General features: G+C 42.1%; 1 protein-coding gene across 5 annotated transcripts in view; it reads left to right on the forward strand.

Annotated features, from left to right (window-relative positions):
* The window catches only part of RAI14 (retinoic acid induced 14), a 131086-nt gene that overhangs the window by 59741 nt on the left and 54006 nt on the right, over positions 1–17339 (forward strand). The window contains exon 1 of one of the 5 annotated variants that reach the window (XM_034773761.1): positions 17207–17224. The exons of the other annotated variants lie outside the window; for them this stretch is intronic. The gene's annotated coding sequence lies outside the window, so the exon portion shown is untranslated. Of the gene's footprint in view, positions 1–17206; positions 17225–17339 lie in introns of those variants that run through there. 5 annotated transcript variants of the gene reach the window in all.

A 17339-nucleotide genomic window follows, 5' to 3' on the forward strand; every position in this document is an offset into this window, starting at 1 on the left:
TCACTTAGTTTGAGGATACAGAGCTGTACCCTGTAACAACTGATAGGTTCTTCAGCTATAAATAGACAATGTTTTTCCTGCTCAGAATAGTTTTCAAAATTCATATCAAAATCTCAAATTGGATTCCTTCCAAAAACTACAAGACTATCAGACTCTGCAGTATAGTAGATAATCAAAAATAATTCTGAATGGGTCTTTAAAATTAACCTTTTTAGTTCTCTGTTGCTTCTCATGCTTTCCCTACTTTCCTCTGATAGGTATGTATTCTGGAAGATAACCTGTTTATCTATGATCATGGAACTCTATTAGGCAAGTTGCTCAATATTTATCAGTTTTTTTTTTAAATTGCAGACGAGGCTCATCTATCATGCTGAAAGAACAGACCATGTGATCTCGGATGGATATTTGTACTATATATAGTATAATACAAAAGTGGCTAGGAGAATGTTTATAGTATTCACAATTCTTAGAGATGATCATCTTGTCACATTTGAACTAGTCAGCAGAGACCGGTACTGCAGTCTTGTTTAACTCTTCTCTATTTATGAAGTTCACCACAGCTTGCTACATACATATATTGAGTCTATTGCATAATAATGGAAGCCATCTAAAAAATACTGTAACATAACTACCCTCTTCAAAGGCAAACTGCAAAGTTCGTCTAGGGGTAGAGAGGAGGAGTAGGACTAGTAATGCTTGCCGTAGCAATATGCAGGGAAAGGGGTGGAATTAAGAGCAGCAAGGAACAGATTGAGGTGGATGTCAAAGAAAAGAAGGTTCCAACGCAAGCAAGGTTGGGCTACCTGCTCACTTGACACCAGTGAGATCCATTAAACATGGTGGTCTCTGAGCAGTGATTCTAGTGAAGAAGGGGCTCAAGGAGGCAGTAAAGATCTGAGTGGATGTAATATGCGCAGTTGCTCAAACCGGCAAGCAGATGTGCTGCCGAGTTAACAAGAAAAGTGCTGTTAAGAGAATCCTATGTGAATTAATAGTTGAGTGGTGACAGTCTGCACAGACCTGGATGTATGTGACATTTAGGGCATGTCTACGCTACAATCCTAGGTTAGGTAATTACTGCAGTGGTGATTTCCACGCTATACTCCTTCTGTCGGTGGTGCGTGTCCTCACCAGGCGTGCTTCCACCGACTGAAGAAGGCGCGGTGTGGGTGGCTGAGAGCTAGAGCTCTCAGCTCCGGAGTCCAGTTGCCCCCACGGGCTTCTCAGCTCCCTACTCTCAGCCAGGAGCTGCCCAGGGCTTCTCGCCTCCAGCGTGGAGTTTCACATCTGGAATCTGTATGGCCGCCATGCTCCCAGCAGGGAATTAAGAGCCTGCTGGGGCAGCCGGGTTCCCAGCAGGGACCTGGGACCCTGGGCGGGGGGGGGCGCAGCAGGGCTTTGAGTGGGGAGCCTGGGTGGCTGCCTAGCTTGGAGCTGACACCCAGTAGCCGGTGTAAATATTGCAGTATCTACGTTGATGCTGTGTCGCCCTAACTACATCGAAATAAGCCCTAGGCCTCTTGTGGAGGTGGAGTTTTGTGGTGTAGTAGGGCACTTACATTGGTGGGAGCAAAGGTGTAGTGTGTACATTGACCTAGTTAGGTCGACATGAGCTGTCTTATATTGACTTAACTGTGTAGTGTAAACCAGGGCTTAAGGTATATCTACACTGAAGTAAAACACCTGCAGCTGACTTGGGGCCTATAAAATTCCTGTGTAGACGTTTGGGAGCTCCAAGTGTTTTACTGCAGTGTAGATACACCCTTAGTACCTGCCCCAAAGAACTTAGTCAAGTCTCATGGTTATGAAGGCATGTGTTGCTGTTGCAGGACGCCACATTAACACATTTAATTTTTCAGGGTCCATGTTGCATAGCTGTTTACACAGTAACTGTATAAAAAGTTGTGTTTGCATAACTGCCTGTATCCCTATAGCTCAGGGATCGGCAACCTTTGGCACGTGGCCCGTCATGGAAATCCGCTCGCGGGCTGGGACGGTTTGTTTACCTGCAGTGTCCACAGGTTCGGCCAATCGCAGCTCCTACTGGCTGTGGTTCACCGTTCCAGGCCAATGGGGTCTGCTGGAGTCGGCGCGGGCTGAGGGATGTGCTGGCCACCGCTTCCCACAGCCCCCATTGGCCTGGAACGGCAAACCGCGGCCAGTGGGAGCTGCGATCAGCCGAACCTGCGGGTGCTGTAGGTAAATAAACCGTCCCAGCCCGCCAGCGGATTTCCCTGACGGGCTGCATGCCAAAGGTTGCCGATCCCTGCTATAGCTTATGGAAATAATGATTTAGTGGTGTCCTACTTGCTGCTGAAAGTTTTCAGAACATGCCCTTTACTTGATCCAAGGTCAGATTGGATTATCCATATATGGTATTTGGTGGCCCTATCTGGCTTTAAGGCTTGACCTTTTTTAATATTGATTTTTACTTTTGTTTTAAAGGAGACTAAGAAAGTAAAGCGCTCAATTCCATTGTAATTTAATTGAAGTAGGGTGCCTAATTTCTTTAGGCTTCTCTGGAAATCCTAGCCTTAATAAATCTGCATTTCGCAAATGGGTGTCATCCCCGATACGTAGTTAAAGTCCATTAATTCAGTAGTTCTCTATCTCTTTTTTTTTTATTCTGCAAACCTCTTCGCCAGACCATCTCCTTTCCAAACCTCCCTTGCTATCCCACTATGTATCTTACAAATAGTTTATTCTAGGGACCACAAGGGAAACCTAAGGATTCATGGTAGTCCGTGGAGCACAGTTTGAAAACATTTATATTAATCAGTTTTTTTTATCTGTGTTGTACCATCACTAGGGATTTCTGTAGAAATAAGAGACATCTTTGTATCCAGCAGCAGACACTTTATTAATAGTATCACAATCTGCTGTTAATTTCAAGGAAAAACAATTTTCTGACTGCATATATACTGTATTCCAAATCCTTAGAAATGATCATTGGAAAACTGACTTCAAAGGAAAGTGTTTTTAAAAAAGGATTTGGGGTTGGTTTGGGATTTTTTTTTTTCTTTAAAGGCCCATAATAAAACCTCAATGTTAAGATAAATAGTATTTCATTTGTACAGATACACTGGTCATTCTTGGTCTAATCACTTTCTGACTACTGAGAATGACTAGTTGCATGTGGTGTGGAAACTGCCCCATCCTTTATCAAACAAAGATAAATCTCCAGTCACTTTATTGGTGATGTGTGATTTGATAAACAATGGGAGGTGGCTTGACATGTTGCCAATACTCTAGCTTACTGTTGGTGATTTAAACCTCATTTTATTCCATTCTTGTTACTTCAGGATCTCTCTCTTTTGAGCAACTATTGCAGTTTTTAAATTAAGTAACCTATTTCTTAACAGCAGATGAAAGAGCACAGTTAGCACTAAGATGATTGCATGCTCAGATCAAGTCAGTACAACTCTGTTCAAAGTTAATGAAAGAAGCCCTGCTCCTCCCCCAATGAAAGGGCTGAGTTTAGTTTTTTATGTGAACAAATGTGTCTCACTCTAACTGGCTTCTTCTGTTGAATGTATTTTAGCATCATTATTGTAAAGTTTTAATGGGAGAGGGGAATAAGCACTATAGGGTTTATATAGGTATAAGGAGCAACAAAGAATATAACAATGGATTAAAATTTCTTGTAAAATGTTCACAGATTATTTGGTTTGCCTGATTTGATTTCCACCGTAAAAATTGTTGCTCATTTGCATTTAATAGAGTGGCTGCCTCATCTGCGGCAAGTGTTTAGTTTGTTACTGAAAATGTTAAATGTCAGCCATTGTAGTCGGCACCAAACCAAAAAAAAAACGGGGGAACACAATGGTCAGGTTAAGCTGGGAAGATAGGATTTCTGATGTAGTCATTAAATGTTGAGGTGTAAATAACAAACTATTTCCTTGGTATAAATTTGTTGTGATAATCTCTCTGCACTCCATTTTGTTGACAATCACTCAGAGTTGCAGTCCAGATCTGGCTTGCCGTAAAGTTAATGTACATAGCACCTTTCAGCACAGAGTTCACAAGCTCCTTGAAATGGCTTAACTCGGAAATACTTCAATGGAACATAGAGTATAAGATTTTCAGTTTAAAAAAAATGTTTTGGGAGAGGTCCAAATTCATAATTTATCTTTTGAGGATGTTTTCCCATATGAACACATTCCCTCTAAACTCTGCCTTTCATACAAACTACTCCATCATACTTCTCACTCAAGGAAAGGAATGGTCATTTGTTTTCCGAGGCTTTCTTATAAAGTCCTGCATGATCTAGTGGTGGTTGGGTTGGCTGTGACACAGTCATTCATCTAGCCCAGGGGTTCTCAAACTGGGGGTCGGGATCCCTCTGGGGGTCGTGAGGTTATTACATGGGGGGTCGCGAGCTGTCAGCCTCCAACCCAAACCCCACTTTGCCTCCAGCATTTATAATGGTGTTAAATATATAAAAAAGTGTTTTTAATATATAAGGGGGGTTGCACTCAGAGGCTTACTGTGTGAAAGGGTCACCAGTACAAAAGTTTGAGAACCACTGATCTAGCCAGTCTCAAAGGCTATGTCTACACTACAGAGTTATGTCTTGCTGACGATCAGAAACCGCTATAATTACATCACTTATGCATGTTCACCCAACGCTCTTTCTGTCTGTGCAGTGCATCCACAGGTGGTGCTCTAGCATCGACAGTGAGAACAGTGCATTGTGGGTAGCTATCCCACTGCCAACTCCCCACCTTCTGCAGCTAGGAGCTGTGGGAAGGTGGAGTGGATCACAGTGCATCATAGGTGTGGGCTCAACATCTCATGATGCAGTTTTTTCTGTCCCATCATTCCATGGGCTTCCGACGATGTTTCATGCCATTTTTCAATGGCCCTTGTTTATTGTGTGCCCGCCATCTCTGCCTGAACGGACGGATCCTGCACTGCTCTCTACTCTTGTGGTCAATGTTATGAACACAATGTGGCTAATCATGTAGTATATTGTGAGCTCTGAACAGGAATCTGTGGTGCCTGCCCTGCTGTGTGCCATGGAAAGAACACCAGTTTTACTTTTGACATTTTTGGAGCAGCTGCAGATGGTGGACTGCCACCATTGGGCTCAGGAAATGAGCACTGAGTGGTGGAATTGCATCATTATGCAGGTCCGACATGACGAGCAGTGGCTGCAGAACTTTTGGATGCGGAAAGCCACCTTTCTGAAACAGTGTGCAGAGCTCTCCCCAGCACTGCGGTGCAAGGACACCAAAATGAGAGCTGCCCTGGTACACCTGCATCGGCTCCTGATCTTTGCATGGCACTGAGGTGTGTCCCGTTTGTAGCCCTTATCCAACATGCCACGAGAAAACTGCCTGTAGGTATTGAAGTTCTACAGCTGGAGCAAAGGTGAGGCTGCACAGCCTCCTCTCCTCACAGTGCCAGCAGATCCAACAACTCAGGTGTGCTCCAAGCAGGAGAGCGTTTACTGCACAGAGTTGCCATGGTCAGCTGGGAAGATGCGATGTGAGCGCTCCACACCGAGCAAACAGGAAGTGGAATTTAAAAAATTCCCAGCCTTTAAAGGAGGAGGAGGAGGGGATACCTGGGTGCAGGGCAGCGGAGTTCGAACTGCTCACCAGAGCGGTCAGGGTGGGCATTGTGGGACACCTCCTGGAGGCCATTTACAGTGACATAACCAAGCGTGGTGTCTACACTGAAACTTTGTCAATCTAACTCAGTGGTTCCCAAACTTTAACAACCTGTGAACCCCTTTCACTCAAATGTCAAGTCTCACGAACCTCCTCCTAAAAATAAATATTTCCAGGGATTTTCTCCTTTACCTGAGTATAAATTATAAAAGCAGTGATCTTGGAAATATAAAATTTGTTTTTATGACATACTTATTACACACTAATTATTATTTATCATTACAGTATTTTTATTACATTTGAAAATGGCAACACTCTTCCAAGATCTCACTATCATAGCTTGTATCACTTTGAATAAGCCTGTTATAAGACAAGGCTCCTATGTTTCATCAAGGAGTATCAGATGTGAAAAAGCATGAAGGTATTTAAGAAGTCAACTCAAAGAGTTCCTCCTACACAAGCATTCATGTCTTGCGCAATCGAGGCAAACAACGCATGTTACAACAAAGCTTAAACTTGTTCTTCATAATAATTTTAAAAACAATACAAGCTGCCTATTTAATTTTAAAAACAGCAAAAAATATCCACCTCCCTTTACATTTCTTGTATGGAGTCTTGAAGTTTAAATCTCCTCAGTGTGATAGATATGCTTGCTTTGATCTGTTTAGCTCTTGGAAATCCAGGAGGTCCGTGCTGCTGGCCCCGTGCTGCCCGGGGTCTCCAGGGAGAGCTCTGTCCGCCGTTAAGGAATTTTTTCCTGAGAACCTCCTCTAACATTTTGTGAACCCCAGTTTGGGAACCACTGATCTAACTTTACCACAAAAAGCTCTACACCTCTCTTTGAGGTGGTTTTATTTTGTCCGCAAAGCAGGAGAGTTTTGTCGGTGGGAGGAGCATTGTAGTGTGTACACCTCTGCTGTTTTTTCAACAAAAGCTGACTTTGTTGTAGACAAGGCCTTCCACTCCTTTCCTCTCCAAATGATGAGTCATTGACTTTGAAAATACCAGGAATTTTAATTTGCTGCTCAGCTTGCCTGCAGTTCTGATTTCAGTGGAGATAACACAACGTGCCTCCAATAGACATACAACAATGCAAGGTCACTTATATCCTCTCCTATAGCTAGTTTATCCTTGGCAAGCAAACATAGTGATTAGCTAGTTAATGTTTGTTCAGTGCTTTGCAAATGTAAAGCACTAAGTTATAACACTTACAACTACTATCACTTTACCGCAAGGGCTGTTCCCTTTTCTTCCATGAGAACATCAGTAAACTTAACATAGCTGAGGTTTAACATCATTGCTTGATGGGTGGCTGTGGGAATCAGACTTTGCCCAACAAAAAGACAGGGCTGATATGCTTAAGAATTTTGCAGACTTATATTTTACTCAGTGAGTTTCTTACCTAGTAATTATACTGTACACTTTTAAAAGAACAATTTGCTAGGAACTTTAATGTTAAGACTTTATTTGTATTTTAAAACTTGTATTTACTCTTTAACAAATTATTCCTGGCTAAACTATTTCAACAGTTAATCAACTTGGTAGATTGTGTATCTAAACAATCCTAGTAATGAAGCATATCTTCTCAGTGACTCAGCACTAAATATAATAAGTTTTTTTTATTAATGTGATATGTAATACAAACATAGGAGCAAATGGGCTTTGCTCAGGGGAACCGTGCAGGAGTTGGGGGAAGGGAGGAGGTAACCTCTCAGGCTAGACAGCAGTACAGTAGCTGCTATAGGATCATATTAGTAACAGCTGCACTGCTGGTCTCCTTCTGAGTCGTCTTTTTGGCTAATGGATATGCATAGTTGCAAGCTACACCTTTCCTGTGCTGAGTATTGAAGGTATTGCAAAACACTTTGCTTTGGGTTTTGAAGGCCAGTTCAAGCCTTGCAGTAGAACCTCACAATTACAGACACCATGGGAATGGCGGTTGTTCGTAACTCTGAAATGTTCGTCACTCTGAACTAAATATTATGGTTGTTCTTTCAAAAGTTCACAGCTAAACATTGACTTAATGCAGCTTTGAAACTTCACTATGCAGAAGAAAAATGCTGCTTTCCCTTTATTTTCCTTTTTAATAGTTTACATTTAACACAGTACTGTATTTGATTTTTTTTTTGTTCTGTTTTGTTTTTGTCTCTGCTGCTGCCTGATGGTGAACTTCCGGTTCCAAATGAGGTTTGTGGTTGACTGACTGGTCAGTTCATAACTCTGGTATTTATAGTTCTGAGGTTCTACTATACTCATGAAGTTGAATGGGCAGAACTGGGGACAGAATTTGGCCACTTGGTGAGCAAACCCAGCTGTAACCTAAATGTGAGAATTTTTGATCCAGGGATGGAATTTCAGCCATAACTTTGATTTTTGTTTTTTGCTTTTTGTGGATTTGTCAGATTCTTAAATACCTAACTTGGAACATTAGAAAGACAGTGTGACAGCACAACCTCTCATCTGAAGATAAATGGAAGGTGAAAATGGGTGAGAAGGGACACGGTTTCATTTGGATAGTTAAGGTTTAAGCTAAACAGATGCTACTGGGGTCAAAGGTCTGCAATGTGCAAGCTCTGCAGGAAAGAGGCTGCAGCACTCAAATCCTGGAGGCTTAAGTGCTTAATGATTTTGAGTGCATTAACAGTGGGTTTTTTTCTTTTTGAGAGTTCTGGATAACCGGGGTGGGAATAATTTGGGTCCCAGAGGTTTTGTGTTGAATGTAGTTGTATAAAAGTACAGCCTCATTTCCCTGAACATAGTTGGAATCAAACAGCAGGAGGCAGTTTCTTTAGTCAGTTTCAAGCCTCTTTCAAGGCAGCACTTTACCCAAAAGCTCTCTTAGATTTTCTCAGGCTCACGCTACCAGTCGTCTCTGTGGCTTCCTTGCTGCCTTCTCTGTGTGCTTCTGTGGTGGTTCCCTTGCTTCTCTCTCACAGACACAGCTGCAATCAAATCAGTCCCCCACCCCAGCACTAGTTATCAGACTCCTGGGAAACCCCTTGGACTATATGGTTCAGCCACTGCCCACATGCGGTCTGATCCTCGGGCAGTGGTTTTCCATTGTTTCAACTATTGCTAAACAAAGTGGCATGTAATTGTTCCATCATTTAGCCTGAATGCAAGGCAGCTATCATGCCCAACAGCTTCAGTGAGGCGGTGTGATTGCTCAACCCGCAGCATAACAAGACTATAAAATCTTAAATAGAAGAATTAGAATTTTTAGACAAAACTTTAAAACTTTCCCTTTTACCCAAAACCTAGACTTTATAGGCTTCATGTACATGTTATTTTGTCTCCTGGCATGTTTTTAGTATCTAGTTCAGTTTTACTATAATATTATGTTAGAAGTGTGTCTAAAAGAAAAATGCATTAGAAATTTAAAAAATCGTCTGAGAAAAGCCTAGATAGAAGGTTGAATCTGTTTCATTAAGCTGAAATGCACACTTGATCTGCTCAGGCATTCAGAGGTATACAAACCGTTGTCACGGAACAAAATGTTAAGTTTGTTTAAAAAGAAGCTGTTGGTAGCTGGTTGGCACACTGCCTGAAGAGAGTGATTTGTTCTTGCACCAGAATTCATGCACAGACTTTTTCAGGCGCTCATCCTGCAAACTTAAGTTGACTTTATACACTCACATTGCTAAGTTTTTTTTATGTGCCGCTTCATGAGATGGGCCTTTCAAATTATTCAATGAGCTAATCTGCATATTCACAAATTTGCTTTTGGCCATAAACATCACTTAAAAAAATTCCTGTACATAGATTGCTGCAGAAAGGTGTTGGATTAACAGCACTACTGCACAGCAGCAGGGCAAGCTTTCCCACAGACCCTGACCTGTCAACAGGCTTTAACCTCCTAGAGAGCTCATTCAAATAACTTAATGTGCTAACTTGTATATTTTCAAATAACTTGCATATAAGCATAAATTTAAGCTTATGGTCAACATACCTTACCTGGAGCAGTGATTGTGATAGGTCATGGAGCTGACCAAAACTTGGTAGGTGAGTGTTTGAGGGGGGCTGGAAGGGTAGTTGGGTAGGTGGGAACTAGGTGAACTAGGGTTTACCTTTTCAAAATGCAAAAATGGAACACATGCAGGAGCGCCACTCTTCTCTGTGGCCCTGCCCCCCTGCTCATCCTCTTCCCCCTGAGGATCCGCCCCTGGCCAGGCCAAAAGCTGGAGCTGTGCAGTGTTAAGAGCTACCCAGGGAGCCCAGGCTGCTGTGGGGAGCCCTGGACCCTCCACCTGCCCTGGGCAGGGGGCCCAAGAGCAGTCCCTGGCCCATATCCCCGCCCCCTTGGGCATGCTGCCCACGGCAGGTGGGAGAGTCTGGTACTCCGGGGCTCCCCACAACAGCCTGGGCTCCCTGGGCCTCAGGCAGGCACAGCGTGGTGCTGCAGGGACTCTGGGACAAATGCTCTCCTGGAGTCATTCAGCCTGGGACCGGGACTTGAACCTGTATTTCATGACTGCCCTGCCCAATTAGGGACGGGGTTCACCCTAGTGGGAGCTGGTGCTGTTGCCACTACTGAAAGTGTAAGTGGAGGCAGAAGTGCAGTTGGGTGTTGGGGCTCATGGGTGCAGGGAACTCCTGGAGGGGTAGATTGTGCTGGGGCTGCTTGTGGGTTAGAGGGTGCTGCAGCTCCTGAGTGGCAATAGGGCTGTCTGGGTAGCGGGGGGTGTATTGGAGCGAGTCTGGTGCGGGGGAAGGAGGCAATGAGCCTGGGACACCTCACACCCTGAGGTGGGTGTGCTATCCCTTAGTACTGTAGTTAAGTAGAAAGCCACAAGTTTTCAAGTCTTTCACAATACTGGACCATTTTTGCAAATCACAATCAAATACAAACCCCTCCGGGTTTCCCATGCCATTGCTGAACAGTAGGGTATTATTTAGAAGCATGCTGTACATTTTAATTACAACTGTTACTTCAGATGAATGTGTTCAAATGTGAAACACTAAATTTAAGGCACCAAAATTAAAGACAGGGAAAAGCCAGTTGGCTCATTCAGTCCATCCCTTAAGGGCTAGAGTTACTAGGGGATTTAAGTGCTACGGCCTGTATGTTGGATCTAGTTCTCAGCTGACTTGTGAAAGGCAGGATGTAGGTGTTGGGAGACCAATTAATGGAGTGGGATTGTCCATGCTTTCATGAGGTGAGGCAAGGCAAAATGTCCAGCTTGTTTGAGCACCTTCCACCCTACAGCTGGGGCTACAAAAAACTGCTCCAAGGCAATCACCTGAGCAGGTTTAATTGACATGGTGATTAAAAATCTGAACCATCACAGCTGAGTGCGCCAGATTCAGGACAAACGACTGAGAAATAGGGCAGACTCACCACAAACTGGTGGTTATTCTAGCATTAGATGACCCCAAGCTAGTAACAACAGTAAACTTTTATCTCACCACACTGGTTAACAAGAAGTCCAAAAATGCAGTCTCCTTAAGCATTCCAGCCCTTATTTCATCGCCCAGACACTAGACTTTATGATGAATGGTTATTGAAAACCAATTTAATCAAACAAAGTGCTCTTCTGATCTCAAGAGATCAGCCACATAGCCAGGTGAATATATAACTCAGATCTTACCCAATAATCACGCTGATGACAATCCTTTAGTAACTAAAAAATCTAAAGGTTTATTAATAAAGAAAAGAAGAGTTAAAATGGTTAATTGCTATTATTGTATGTGTATGATGTATGTTCTTATATCAGGTTCGTGCAGTGATGTTATAGACTGCTGGCTTGTAAAGTCTCTGGTTAATTTCCAAAAGATTGGAAGCCCCTCAGTCCATAGTCCAGTATGGTCCTTTTAGTTGTAAATCCACAAGTCCAGAGACTCAGAGCAGGAAAGAGGCAACATGGAGATGTTTCAAGGGTCTTTTATATCCTCTGCCATGTGCTTGGGATTTTAGTGTCACAAACAAAGCTTAGGGCTTGTCTACGTTACCCGCAGGATCGACGGGCAGCGATAAATCGACCGCCCAGCGCTCTCCCGTCGACTCCAGTACTCCACCGGAGCGAGAGGCGCAGGCAGAGTCGATGGGGGAGCGTCAGCTGTCGACTCATCACAGTGAAAACACTGTGGTGAGTAGATCTAAGTACGTCAGCTTAAGCTACGTTATTCATGTAGACCAGGCCTTATAAACCCTGTCTGTGTAAAGTTACTGGCACAAGATGGAGTCCAAGGTCACATGAATGTATCACATGTCCTTACATGGTTTGCTGACTCACAGGGGCAGCCATTGGCCCTATCTGTGCTAAGGCCTTCACAGGAAGACTTACTGGTCAGGATGAGTTTCTTCTATGGCCCATTGTGAAAGTTAAGTGTCTTTAATGGGCTATCAACACACAGCTGTCTGGCTTCAATGCAGATTTTTATCTGGTGGGTGTTACTCCAGGAACAAACACATTTGGGATACTGATTTATTGCCAATATTCATAACTTCAGATATAGAGATGATACATGGATTTAAACAGGACGATCTTATTTAGAAAATCATAAATTTTCCATTGACACCTTACATGATATATTTTGTACAAGATTTGTTGCAATTGTCTGAGTGGCAATATTAATGATATTCATTGTCATATTTCAATCCTACAGCATCACATCCTCTTCCCCCTGCATACGTGTTTATACCAGTTGTAGCTAAAATTCCTCAACCTGCACACTTCCTGCAACTACAAATCTGTGCCAGCACAATGCTCCGCCACCCTTTTTGAGAACAGTTTTTTTTGTTTGTTAGTGTGAATGTGGACATGTGGCTCCAATCCATTCCTTCTGGGAGAACTGAGGCATTAAGAATTAAGCCCTGATCCAAAGCACATTTAAATCAAAGGGAGTCTCTCTATTGGCTCTAATGGATATTGGGTCAGGCCTTTCTCCTCTGTCCTGCAGGCTCTTATACAGGGTTCCCCCAGGATTCCATCTTGCCATCCTTCATGTTCAGTGTTTATAGGGAAGTCCATGAGGAAGTATAGACATACTGTGACTTCAGCAGGGTGCTGACACCCGTCCTTCTATTACCATCTCTTCCTTTCTGCTAGTGTGGTGGAATCACTTGCCTGGTATCTAATGGAGATTTTGGGTCTAGATGAAGGCTAGCTGGATGAAACTCAACCCAGACAGGAATGAGAGCACTCGGAGTGAGTGAAATACCGTGCTGGGAGGGCGGGGGAAAGGTAGAAACCTTTGTGCATCCTGGAGTGAGGGGGGTGGGTTTGCCTCCCATTTGTTGCAGAAGTTATTGGATTCCTGACTGCTTCTGAATACCTGGGCAGTGACCGTTATCAAAGGTGCTTTCTATTTCCTTTCAGGTAAGCCGTGGCCGTTGATTGGGTTACTGCAATGCCCCACAGGCTAAGCCTTCAAGAGAGTCAGAAATTGTACCTCGTGGAAAATGTCTTGGCCTCAGTTCAGAGACCTGTATTTCATGATCTGCCTTGGGTACCAGCTGATGACTGGATCCTGGCTATATAAAAGTACTCAGTTCTTACAGTCCACAGGCTTCAATGCAAGTCGGCTAGCAGCAGTGTTTTACACTGAGGGCCTTTACTTCAGAATTATCTGCCTCGCTCACCCATTAGTCTGCCAGATCCCACGTATGGTGACCTTCAGGGTATGCTGCCGGACTTCTCTTCTCCCAGGCTTTACACGAGGCGGTGGGTTGACTGAGGAAAGAGATGGATTGTGGGGTGGAGTTCATTCTTAAGCTAGCGGTCTTGAGGATTTTCATGGTCATTTTCTGTTTGTTCTTAAGCATTAGTGATTTTACATACAGTGTTGAGGAAAAAATTAAATGAAATAATAGTACCAAATTGTGTAAAGTATACTTTATAAGTGTCTAGTTTCTGTTTTAGGTAACAACTGTAGCATAGTATAAGGTTACCATCTGTCGCTTCATAAGTAGAACACTATTAGTTAATGTGTTCTGAAACTGCTTGGTGAAAATTAATGTATATATTTTTATAAAAAAAAATTGCTCTTGTTTTTGTTTTCCAGAAAAATTAAGTGATCTTAGATATGTGTCAAAAATATGGTTATAGTTTCATTTTTAAAAATCTAAAAGCATATAATTGGCAGAAGTAATTCAAGCTGATTAGTGTGGTGGCCCACTCTCCATGACTCAGGAAATAGGAATAGTTTCAGGGATGAGAAGAGGAAGCATTAATTAGTTTGAGAAGCTGTTTTCACTGTTCTCGTTCTACTATCTCCAAATATAGAGCTTGCTACTGTATCTCCACCATCTACTTCCTTCCCCTCAAAAAAGGAAAAATTACCTTTTCTTTTTTAAATAGTCAGTATGTCAGTAACCTTGTAGTCTTGCTATCTTTGTTAATCTGACATGAACAAGTATTCTCCCTGAGAGAGAGTGTATTAATTAACTTGTCCAAGTTCAAGACTGTTTAATTTCTAGGTAGGGTAGAATCATATTAGCAGTTGCACGTGTTAATAGGAGCCATCAGGTGAACAATGCAGTCCTTCTCCAATCTCAGTTTTAGAATATATGTGCATACATTGTGTTATGAAAAAAAATGGTTGAAAACTGAGTATTACAAGATAAAATATTGCCCCTCGCCTTTAAAAGAGTAACTCTGTACTGCACAATGTTTTATTGTCAAAATAAGCTCGGAACCATTGTACACAATAAGAGCTGGATTCAAAACACTTCGTGCTTTACCAGTTTAAGGTCTGTAAATCTTCATGCACATCTTTCACACTAGATAAATATCAGCACATAATTTTAGGACCCACCTATATTGAAATCAGTTCTGAAATTTTAATAATGGATGTGACTATGAACATGGGATCAGTGCCTCTTGCATACAGTGATCATAGTGTCACCACCACACTAGGGAGAAATTAAATAACTGAAATCAGGAATAGAATAAACTGTGTATGGTGTTGGGGTTCTAGCGTGGTGACATGCATATGACACAACACTGCCAAACTAATCGTTGGCATATAATCAAATAACTTTTCAATTTTAGTTACTTGCTATAGGTTAATATTTAAATCCCCTCTTTAACTGATTCTGCAGGATTTGATTATATTCTAAACTATGGAGCAGGACTGTAGTTATATCTCAAGGTTCATGCTGCCAAGGATTTTCAGTAACAGTCTTAATCTTAATGTTTTTTCTGTAGCTTAATCTCCAATATTTGAGAACTAGAACTGGTCATTTCAGGACATGAAACATGTGTAAAGATTAGATGCTTTTATCTTCCTTTTGTGGAAATGTAGGTTAGTGTTTCATGTTTCCAAGTTGAAAGGGGCACTGTCAATTTTAAAATCTACTCCATTTCAAAAAAATTAATGAAGTGTACTTGCAGGTGTTGCTTCTGCCTTGGAGTTCCAATGCCAGTTTTTGTAACTTTACCATCACACTTTCCAATTCTAAATAATATTTTTTTTCCTTCCTGTTGTGTAAAAAAAATCCACAAGAGTAAGTTAACCCAGTAAACTAGCTGAACACAAATTGCGGTCAAATACACACGGTAAAACAGTGATCTCAAACTCAAATCACCACGAGGGCCACATGAGGACTAGTACATTGGCCCGAGGGCTGCATCATTGAAACCTTTTCATACAACAATACAAAAGTATAGTCAAAAATGACGACAAAAAGAAGAGTAATATTGTATGCTATTAAAAGTCAATGTATTAACTTTTTTAAAACTGTAATGCGAAGAGGGGTTTTAATAAAATCTAAACACCTGTAACTATTTCTTATGTGGTTAGTAACAATGATGATGATCTACATTAACGGTCTATCAACATAGCTGTAAAGGAACTCTTTAAAGTAACTATTCATACAAAATACGTTGCCACTTTTAACAAACATTCTTCCCAACTACTCTCAGCAAAGAATCATACATGCTGAACTTCATCCCTCAGACAGCTTGTCTAGTCCATTAGGCCCTGCCCCGCCTCTTATTATATTATATTCTTAATATGCTGGACTAGCCATCTCACTTGCACGCCACAGGCTCCCAGTGCATTTTCCTCCTTTTTCTGTTTGCCACTTCCCTTTGACACCGCTGCTGTTCCTGTCTCCCCTCATTCCAGACTCAGTCCCTTCACATACTGTCTGTCTGCTTGCCCATACAAATTGCTCACTCTGCTTGGGGTTTTCCAACTCCCGGTAACTTGTAAGTCCTCTTCAGACCTGATTCTTCGCTTCCCTTAAGAAATTACTTGAACTGTATTTTTTGAAAACTTTGACTGAAGTATGCATGTGTGCAGGCTCATGATCTGTCTCACCAGTTTTCCACCCGTTCCATTTTTCAGGATGTGTTTAGTTGTTCTTTTATGTCTCACATGCACCTAATTTAGATTAGTGAGAATCCTGACTCATTTTGCACATGTGTAAAGAGAGAAACATCAATATTTCTGTTCCGTTGGGAAAACTAGGCTCCATGACTGCCTGTCTGTCACTGTGGAGAGTTCCATGCCTAAGATTTTCATAGGCTGTAGGTTTTCAAAGTGACCCACTCATATGGATTCAGCACCTATCAAAAAGGCACCGATCCGGTTCTGATGTAGTACCTCCTGAGAGCATTCGTGTTGAAGAACTGACTGTTGTTGGGAACAACCATAGTCTATTTAAAGAGCCGCCTCACTGGATGTGTAATGTTAGTAAAAAATATGGCTTTGACTTCTGTGCAAACAGAATTCTCTTGCTGGGATTATAGTTTAGTGTTCTTCCTGGTTAGAAGGGATGCAGAAGAGATTTTGGGGGTAATCACAGGTGTGTTTTCCCACTGTCCTCCCCATTGGCCAACTGGATCTATAGTTCAGGTAGAGGGAATGAGGCCCTGGTACTCAGTGTTTTGTTTAAGTGGTCCTTGTGCCCTAAAATGATCCAGAATGTGCAATCTTCTGTCACTAATCAGAGAAAAGACCCCCTCCACAGAAGGGGGACTACATGGATTATTTGGTAAAGATTAAAATACTTGGTGGTCTTCTCTTGTCTGCAGCAGTGTTTGGAATTCATTTCAAGGTAGGGCTAGAATACCGGTCTGGGTTAGAGGCTTACATGTGGCAGGGGAATAAAAATGCAATACATGTGGTGATAATCTGCAAAGGGAGATCTCTTTGACTATTGGTCTGCTGTGCTACTGGGAGCTGCAGAAAACCCTTCACTTGAAAAGATTTCTACAGGCACATGGTGGTATGTGGAAGGGTTTTTTTTGTTTGCTGAATCAGCGAAGGGTATGCATCCCAGGTAGTTTACTCATGTATCATGTGATTAAAAAGGTAGTTCCTGGCAGCTCTAGCACAGCTCTAAAACAAAAACAATGAACTAGAGAAGTGAAGAGTTCACGTATAAACCTCATTTAACCTTAATGAGGGGCCAACTGGATTTAGTTCTGCAGTACTGCTTTAAAGAGCAACTTTTCTACACTAGCACTCTCCTTTAAGTGTTGTGCTGTAGATTGACCAACAGGGATTGAGCTAAAAAATTGCAGTGCTCTCCTTCTTATCTCACTAGTTTAAAGAAATCTGTCTGATCTGACTTGAGCTACTGCTAGTCCTTGAAATCATACACCACATGATCTATTTTAAGTTATTCATAGGCATCTTTCTCAAGTGCCAGCTCCTCGGTGTGTGGGTTTTTGCTTGGCTTTTATTTTAACTGTGATAGGTGGCAAATGTATGCATAGTCATTCAGCGCAGCATGGAAATACGGCTGGCATTTATTTCTCTTAAATATTTCTT

The sequence above is a fragment of the Trachemys scripta genome, chromosome 6, assembly GCF_013100865.1.
Source record: "Trachemys scripta elegans isolate TJP31775 chromosome 6, CAS_Tse_1.0, whole genome shotgun sequence".
NCBI lineage: Eukaryota > Metazoa > Chordata > Testudines > Emydidae > Trachemys > Trachemys scripta.